The sequence below is a fragment of the Geotrypetes seraphini genome, chromosome 1 (genome assembly GCF_902459505.1).
Source record: "Geotrypetes seraphini chromosome 1, aGeoSer1.1, whole genome shotgun sequence".
NCBI lineage: Eukaryota > Metazoa > Chordata > Amphibia > Gymnophiona > Dermophiidae > Geotrypetes > Geotrypetes seraphini.
Genome location: NC_047084.1, coordinates 259,806,375 through 259,814,078, shown reverse-complemented (window position 1 = coordinate 259,814,078; position 7,704 = coordinate 259,806,375).

The window sequence follows — 7,704 nt, the reverse complement described above, 5'->3', positions numbered from 1 at the left end:
GGAATATTTGTGTTCAGAAAGCTGATAAAAGCATGGTCATTTAGAAAGGCATTTGGATATGAGAATAAGAGAGGGTGAAGGCTACATGCAGTGGAAAGTATGTGAAGATGTAATTGAAATATACTTAGGGATTGATGATAACTGGGGGAAGGGTTCATGTTTATGTAAATTGGGGATATTGGGTGGTTTGAGGTTAAAAGGACTGTTCTTAGGTCATTGCCACCTCCAAGAGAAGGAGGCTCGAGAGACTACGGGAACTCACGGCAGCCATTTTGTATGAGTGAGAAGAGTGTCTGGTGCCTGCTTGCTGTGGGACTCCACCTTATAAGTTGGGCCCAACTCTGGTCCTAATAAATAAAATTACTTTGTGCGCCTCTTCCCAGTTATATGGTAAACAAGGAGGTTACATAGGTAAATAACATATAACACAAACATTTCCACATTAAATTGTACCATTTTTTCACTAGTGCTTTTTAAAATTATGACATTTCCAAAATTAACACACCCTAGTGCAGAGGTAGGGAACTCCGGTCCTCGAGAGCCGTATTCCAGTCGGGTTTTTGGGATTTCCCCAATGAATATGCATGAGATCTATTTGCATGCACTGCTTTCAATGCATATTCATTGGGGAAATCCTGAAAACCCGACTGGAATACGGCTCTCGAGGACCGGAGTTCCCTACCTCTGCCCTAGTGGGTCAGGTGCATTCCCAGGATTTAGGCAACTGCGCATAGAATAATTGAATTTCTGCAGCTGACAGTAGTTGGGCACAAACATTTGCACCAGCCTTTGGCTGGCATAAGTATTCATGCCCAAAGCTGGGGGCGAATTTGCATGCTAAACGAGTAGTCTATAAAGGCTGTTCCACTTGGAACTGCCTTTATAGAATACGAGGGGCCTCTGAAAAGTTCTCAGACCAAGAAGAGAATGATGTGGAGCCATGAAATGTACAAGGTATTCCACACTTTTCTTGACACTTTTCATTTCAATGATATGAAATGAAATGTGTCAAGAAAAGTGTGGAGTAACTTATAAGTTTCAAGGCTCTACGCATAGTGGCTAGAGCTATAGCCTCAGCACCCCGAGGTTGTGGGTTCAAACTTCGCACTGTTCCTTGTGACCCTGGGCAAGCCACTTAATCCTCTACTGCCCCAGGTACATTAGACTGTGAGCCTGCTAGGACAGATAGGGAAAATGCTTCAGTACCTGATTTGTAACCCATTCTGAGCTTCTTTGGGAGGATGGTCTAAAAAGTTAAATAAATTATCTTCTTGTTTGGATTGACAACTTTTCAGCGGCCCCTCATACTAGCTAGTGCGGATCATCCCAAAGCCTATATAGAATCTCCTCCTTCCCCCCTTAACTGATTTAAATGACAAAACCTAAAATGGAATGCTTTAGCATAGCTTGCATCAGGCTATTTTGGCTGCATTAGGTGTGAATTAGCACCTAACACAGCTTAGTAAAAGGACTCCTAAGTGATTTACAAAAACCTCAAAATTGCAGTGGGATTTGACCTCGGCTTCCCTGGTTCTCAGTATGCTATTCAACCATTATGCTACTCCTCAACTCAAGTTAGCAAAAAAAAAAAAAAAAAAAAGGCAAGCAAAATATTATTTAAAAACATTATGCACATTATTTAAGACAGCCATAGTTATGCTTTAATCAATAATGTTCAAGCATTTCCATCAAACAAAATGTATGCATGTAACACAATAATGGGATTTAATATGCATAAAATATGTAAATATACTTGTGCAGTTTATGATCAATAATATATAAATGAGAATTTAAAAACATACACATACATTTTTTTTTATAACAGATACATAGTAAGTGATTTCTACATCATAATAATATTCACACAATTGAAATATAACCATTAAAATGTTTATTTCACAGGAAACATACTGTAAATATCAAAAGACAAGATAAATAAAACAGAATGTCAAAGAAAGATAAACATTGAGGGACAAAATTATTCAGTATAAGGGTCTGTTTACTAAAGTGTGCTAAACAGTTTGCTTGATGATTAGCATGTGTTAGTGCATGTGTGTGGTAACTGTTACTTTGCTGGCATGATAGCATATGCTAATTCAAATGTTAACCGCATTGCCATGTTACGGGGTAGGAGAAGGGGAGTGTGCTGATACTTGTACAAGCAGAGAGAAGAGATCTTGCCTCAATATATATAGCAAACAGACAGAAAAAGGCAAGCGAGATGTCTATTTCAACCAACAGTTACATGTACAGTGGTACCTTGGATTACGAGCATAATCCGTTCCAGGAGCATGCTTGTAATCCAAAATGCTCATTTATCAAAGCGAGTTTCCCCATAGGAAATAAAGGAAACTCGCTTTGATAGGTTCCTACCCCCCCCCCCCACGAGAACCGGCATTGCTCCCCCCGAAGGCCCCCCCACCGTGAACCGGCACCCTCTCCCCCCCGCCACCATCGGGCACCCCCCCGCCGCCATCGGGCACCCCCCGCCGCGACCTGAGGTCCCCCCAACCCACCCGAACCCTCTTCTTACTTTGCTGTAGCCTCCGCAGCGGCACCAGCACCAGCATGTCCTGTGCATGGTGCCGGTGCCTGAAGATCTGCTTCCTGTGCTGGGCCTTGAGAGTTCACGTTCGACGTGAGAGTTCACGTTCGACGTGAACTCTCAGGCCATGAGCATGCGCACATGCTCAAGGCCCAGCACAGGAAGTAGATCTTCAGGCACCGGCACCACGCACAGGACATGCTGGTGCCGGTGCCGCTGCGAAGGCTACAGCAAAGTAAGAAGAGGGTTCGAGTGTGTTGGGGGGACCTCAGGTCGCGGCGAGGGGGGGCCCAATGACGGCGGGGTTGTGCCGGATTGCGGGGGGGAGGGTGCCGGTTCGCAAGGGGGGGTGCTCGCAAATCGAAGCGCGCTCGGTTTCCAAGGCGCCAATTTTGCGAATGTTTTGCTCGTCTTGTAAAACACTCGCAAACCGGTGCACTCGTAAACCGAGGTACCACTGTATTAGCATAAAAAGTCCCAGTATGGTTACTTCACTTGGTAACAAAGCTGAAAAGCTAAGGATCCCAGTTTCGGCAATCTGGAATGCCTTCTTCAGGGGTCAAATAAGTAACAACGACTGACTGGTTATAAAAATACAATTAATGCTTTAAAAATGTTGAGAATCAAATGGTATGCGCAGAGCTTTTGAAGGCGTCAACACAATTTGATTCTCAACATTTTAAAAACATTAGTTGTATTTTTACAACCAGTCAGTCGTTGTTACTTATTTGAGCCCTGAAGAAGGCATGCCAGATTGCCAAAACTGGGACCCTAGTCGGGACCTTAGCTTTTCAGCTTTGTTAGTAAGTCAAGTAATCATACTGGGACTTGTATAGTCAGCACAAATGGATTTTCTGTCTGCTTAAGATGCTTCTTTAATTTTACATTAAAATAAAATGATGCATTTGGAAACATAATTATATTTTAATTTTTAAAAAATTATCATTTACTCAAATACACATACAGAAAAACTTAAGAGGCGGATTTTAGAAATGACATGCAAATCAGGTGTGCAGCCCGGGATGCCATACTGGGACAGTCCATCAAGCCCAGTATTCTGTTTCTGACAGTGGCCAACCTAAGTCACAAATACCTGGGAAGATCCCAAAAGAGTAAAACAGATTTTATGCTGCTTGTCCTAGAAATAAGCAGTGGATTTTCCCAAGTCCATCTGAATAATGGCTTATGGGCTTTTCTTTTAGGAAATTATCTAAACCTTTTTTAAACCCCATTAAGGTAATTGCTATAAAAACAGGATTTGCTGATGTAGAGCTTGTTCTAAAATACATGGTGAAATGGATGTTTGTTACCAGTTGCATGTAATTGGAACGTCCATTTTAGAATCCTACAGGACTCATAATCAAAAAACTAAAACATTCCCCCCCATAAACCACCTGTTGGTACTTGGACATCCTAAATGCTGGGACATCCAATTTCTGATAATCAAAACCCTTTTCCTAAATGTCTAGCAAAACCTTTCTTCCACTATGCATCCAGGGGGCATTCTGGGAGGTGTGATATGGGTATGTTTTGGGTGGGCTTTGGAAATGCTTAATTTAGCCATCTTGCAGCAATAAATGTTTTCTAAGACGTCCTGGATGGAGCTTAGACGCTCAGAGCTAGACCTGTTTTAGAAGCATCTAAGTGCCACAAAAGGACCTAAACTAACCAGAAGACCACTGGATAAATTAAAGTATGACCCTCCCATACTCCCCCACTGCTCACTATCCTCCTCCCACCCCCCAAAATTCTGAATGAAAGAATACATACCTGTCACTAGAACACCAGCACTTGGTTTGGGAAAGCCTAGCAAAGCATCACACAGGTGTCTTAAGTGAGCCATAGAGAGAAGAACCTAAGCCCATAAGCCACTCTAAACACTACATTTATGGTGGAAAATGTGAGCCCACTAAAACCCACCAAAACCCCACTCTATTGCCGTATAGGTGCAACTTGTAGCTCTGAGTGCTATTGGGGTGGTAGATAGGCGGGTCTAGAAGGTTTTGGGGGAGTTTTGGAGGGTTCAGCATAAATTATAAGGGGTATATGGTGAGATGTACTACTGGCACTCGTTATGTAAAGTTTAAAGCAGTGCCCTCTAAAGTGTCCTACTGCTCTGTTGGCATGTGTGTGTGACTAGTCCATCACAATGATGGCCACTCCCACATCCAAATGGTCTGAATTTGGACATTTTCAACTTGGAGCATCCTAGGTAATTAGGTGGTTGAGACATGGTTTGAACAGGGAGATGTGCCCATTTAAAGGACTCTTGTAGCAAATACAATGACGCTCTTGCTTGACTAAGGCGGGCATATCCTACAAACATCCTAACAAAGGCAAGTTGGTGTGTGTAGTGGGCTCTTGTGCTACTCTTGGATGTCCAGCAGCTTCAGAGCATCTCTATCCGGTCACAGAAGGATCTCTGTGTCTGGATCCAAAGATACAAGTCAGTTGGCCTAGGGCTCAGGTGAGGGTGACGCCAAGCAGCTTCCACTATAGGAATTTCATTCTTATCATCTGGTATGTGGTTGCTTTCAATTAACATGGGTAGACATGGCATAGTTCTGCCATTCATTGCCTTTATCACATAGGCACTTTCTGTTCTCCCTGGTGCCTTTGTGACCCCTGCATGAGTTTTGAGACTCTATGAAGAACAGTCTTTTTGGATACCAAACAGGTCATAGTACACTGATCTCACTAGAGCCCTGTTGCTCTGTCCACCTATAATAACATACATTTTAATTGTTTCTCAGATCGCCCTTCAGGATATACCTTAGCAAGACATATCTTGGTATAAGATCTTTTTAAGTTTCTTCAACAACTTTCTGCAAATCAGCACCTAGATTAATCAGTGGCACCCCAAGAATGGCTCACATTACTCCAATTTTAAAACAACTACATTGGCTACCCATAAAACAACGAGTGCAATACAAGGTGTTATTATTAGTGCACCAGATGTTATATTGGATTGCTGTAATATGAAGATGAAAGTGAGGTTAATTAAACCTTTGCAAAACAAAAACTTCACCTCACTTAATATGAAGAGAAAATCTTGTTGATAATGTGGCTAAATCTCAAAAATGAGGTTTGCCCCGATGATCAAATCCAATATATAGTATGTCTTAAATACTTGCTGTGTATCGTCATCTTCTAATCATTTCAGAAGTAAGACAAGCCAATGACATCTAATGGTTCAATCATTTATTGTCCTTTAATCATGCAGAGTTACTAGCATGCCCCGATGGGACCCATTTCGCCCATAAAGAGCTTTCTCAAGGGTTCACAGTAGGCGCTCTGCATAATACAGAAAACATTTTTACAAATCACAATTTTAATTATTGTAAAGACATACATTTACAAACATACTGATGAATCTTAACTCAATTCACATATACTCAGACTGTATCAGCTATAATTAATCAAATATAATTAATCAAATCCCTATTCTAAATCATATAATATATTTTATCTTAAGTTATTAAATCTAATCTTCAAATTATTAAATTATTGAATCCAACTCAAATAGTTTAAGCTTTAAATGGAGAAAAATTTAAAATATATAAATATACAATTATACAATTAATTTCTTCAAAATTGTCCTCAGATCTGAATGAATAAAATACTAATTATTTTTCAAAAACTACCCTTATCACATAATGAGTACGCTATGTGGCCACAAAATCTAAATGTTTTTGGTAGCTGGAGTGGATTTATGGAACACTCTGGTTGGACAATTAAGGCTATGCACAGACTGCCCTAAGTTTAAGAAATTATTAAAAGCTCAGTTGTTCATTGACGCCTATATATAGAGGTTGCATTAAGGGCTCCTTATACAAAGGTGTGCTAGCATTTTTAGCGCATGCACCGGATTACTGCACGCTAGCCGAAAAACTACCGCCTGCTCACGAGGAGGCGGTAGCGGCTAGCACGCACGGCATGTTAGCGCGTGCTATTCCACGCATTAAGGCCCTAACGCACTTTTGTAAAAGGAGCCCTAAGTTTCATAGGCTTCAGTTTTTGGAAACTTTATTATGTAGCTGTTTGTTATTGCTTATATATAGGTTGCTGAAAATCCTGTTTGGTGTATGTGGATAAGATGGTTGAAAGTTATTTAATTTTATGAATGTTTGCTGCTTGGAAACTGCTTAGAAATTAGGCAGCATACAAATTTTTAAAATAAATAAATATCAGAGTGACTTGCGGTGTTGATGTCTTCCTTTCCTCTATCTCCTCACCATGACTTGATTTGGAGGTAGAGGAATCTGGGCGTTTGGGTTTAGCATTACATTACTTGGGTATAAAGCATGAAGTAGACATGTTGGTCACGGCTACATTCTGTTTCAGAAAGAACCTGCTTCATCGGAGTTCGCTTTCTCATGTCAGTTGAAACACGGACTGTGTTGGATCCTCTTCATCTTGTGCACATGAGGATTGTCTTCTTTTATATATAGACTGAATAAAACCTGCATCAGGAACATCTGCCTCCACAGCTTCTTTTGTTTTGATCTCGGGAAGAACCACATTTGTAGTAGATTCTATATCTCTTTGGCAGCTCCATGGTGTGGGCACACCTTGAATACTGTGTGCAATGCTGGAAAAGATATAGCGGAATTAGAAAAGGTACAGAGAAGGGCGACAAAACTGATTCAAAGAGATGGGACAACTTCCTTATGAGGAAAAGCTAAAGTGGCTAGGGCCCTTCAGCCTGGAGAAGATATGACTCAGGGGAGATATGACAGAGGTCTATAAAATACTGAGTGGGTAGATCTGAATCTTTAGTTTATTCTTTCAAAAAATACTAGGACTAGGGGCATGTGATGAAGCTACTAAGTAGAAGATTTAAAACAAACCAGAGAAAAGATTTCTTCACTCAATGTGTAATTAAAACTCTGGAATTCATTGCCAGAGAATGTGATGAAAGCAGTTAGCTTAGCAGGCTTTAAAGAAGGTTTGGATTATGTCCTAAAATAAAAGTCCATAAGCCATTATTAAGAGGGACTTGGGGAAATCCACTGCTTATTCCTATGTTAAGCAGCATAAAATCTGGGATCTTATAAGGTACTTGTGACTTGAGTTGGCCACTGCTGGAAACAGGGTTTGATGGACCTTTGGACTGTCCCAGTATGGCAATTCTTATGTTCTATGTTCTTAACCCCCTG